Source organism: Trichechus manatus, unplaced genomic scaffold (assembly GCF_000243295.1).
Source record: "Trichechus manatus latirostris isolate Lorelei unplaced genomic scaffold, TriManLat1.0 scaffold00165, whole genome shotgun sequence".
NCBI lineage: Eukaryota > Metazoa > Chordata > Mammalia > Sirenia > Trichechidae > Trichechus > Trichechus manatus.
In genome coordinates, this window is record NW_004444101.1 from 4,183,921 (window position 1) to 4,185,959 (window position 2,039).

Consider the following 2,039-nt stretch of genomic DNA (forward strand, 5'->3'; position numbering starts at 1 on the left):
GGACAGTTGTAATGGATAGGCAGAAGCTCATCTTTTAAATACTGCCAAGAAATTTTCAAAGAGGATTTGTAGCAATTTTTATGCACACCAAAAGAGTATGAGAGTTCCATTTGGTTCACACTGTTGTGAAATTAATATTCTTTTTTTTTTTAATTTTATCCGTTTGATGGATATCTTATTATGCTTCACTTGCATTTTCTACTGGGGAATGAGGTTGGGCTTCTTTTCATGTTTAGCAGTCATTTGAATATTCTACTAGGGATATTATCCATGGTTTGAACTTTTTTTTAACTGTCTTTTTCTTATTGATTTGTAGGAGCGCTTTATATGTGCTGGATATGAGTTCTTTGTTAGTGATATGCTGTGCAAATATTTTCTTTCACTTTGTGACTTTCATATTCCCTCTGTATTGGTGTTTTTGATCAAGAGAATTTCTTACATTCAATGTAGAAAGTTTAGAAAGTTTATCCATCTTTTATTCTGTGTCATATCACAAAAAAACTGCTTACTCTAGATCACAGAGATAGTCCTCTAGGTTATGTTTTAGAAATTTAATTGACCACTCTTTCATATTAAGATCAACAACACACATGCAATTAATTTTTGTGGTTGTTTTGAGGTAGGGACAAGTTTTATTTTTTTGTCATATGGCTATCTACTGACCATTTATTGAAAAACAATCCTTCTCCAACTGTGATACCATGTCACCTTTGTCATCAATTAAGTGTCCAGGTATATGTGGGTCTAAAACCTGTTCAAGGATGAGCAGGGTCAACATTATAAAAACCTTAATTATTCAATTTAATCTATAAATTCAGTGTTACTCCAATCTTACAGGATATTTATAGAATTGAACAAAACGATTCTACAATAGGATGCATCATGTCAAAGAACAGCCAAAGAATTTATGAAAAATAAGAACAAGGAGGAGGAACTTGTCCTACAAAAATCAAGACTCTTTTGAAAACTCTAGCAATCCAAAGTAGAGTATTGTCAACTATCTGGTAGAAAAGTAGAAAATGAAAATCATATGGCTGAAAATCTTTTGAAAACATACTGGAAGTCATTAGAAGGTAGAAAATGAGAATTTTTTAAATGGCATATACCCAACACATCCATTAAAACAAGGAAGGATGGAGAAAATGGGAAGTCATACATTGCTGACTGTGTTTAGCCAGTACAACCATTTGAAGAGAAATTTGGTCATTTAAGTGGATAAAGAAGGAAAACTTTAATATGATGCACTTGATCACCAGAGACAGTCAAAAGCCAAGATAAACAGAACAGTTCACCCCCATGTTCTCAGTGAAGTTACAAATACAGACAGGCCAGATGCACTGAGACTTGGTAAAGAACCTAGAATGGAACTGACAAGGGTTGGCATCAATCGCCCTCTATCCCCGCAATGTGCCATCCCCCGGTCACTCAAGCAGATCGTACACTGTGTCCTGTCCCATTTAACCAGGATGTCCCGACAGGGAAGGCTTTCACCTCTGGGGCTGAGTAGTGTAACTGAATGGCAAAAATGCAGAAAGATACACTGGAACCCTCCAGATAGTAGATTAATATGAATATTAATGAGGTTGAGGAAAAAAATGTGTATTTTGCTACTCAAGCATTTACTGCTAGATATATATCTTAGAGGGAAAGAACGTTGATCAGTGCTGTATTGTTCATCACTGAAAAAAAAAAAAAGAGAGAGGAATAAAAGAGCCTAAATACCCTCCAACATAAGACTGCACAAATAAATTGAGACATATTCATATGATGTTTAAAAACATTTGCAATAATTACATTGACTAAGGAAGGATCTTAGGAATATAATGTGAAGTGAAAAAAAAAGTAAGCTGCATATATGCAAGACAGTGGTTAATGTTAAATGTAAAATGAAAAACACAAAATAAAAAATATTTATCTATGTATACAGATATATACAGTAAAAATATTCTGAGAGAAAAGTCACAGTAGTAGGTGTCTCTTTGGAGACAGGGAAGGGGTTAACACTAGGGAGTGATTGAAACAAAGGGATTTCAATAGTC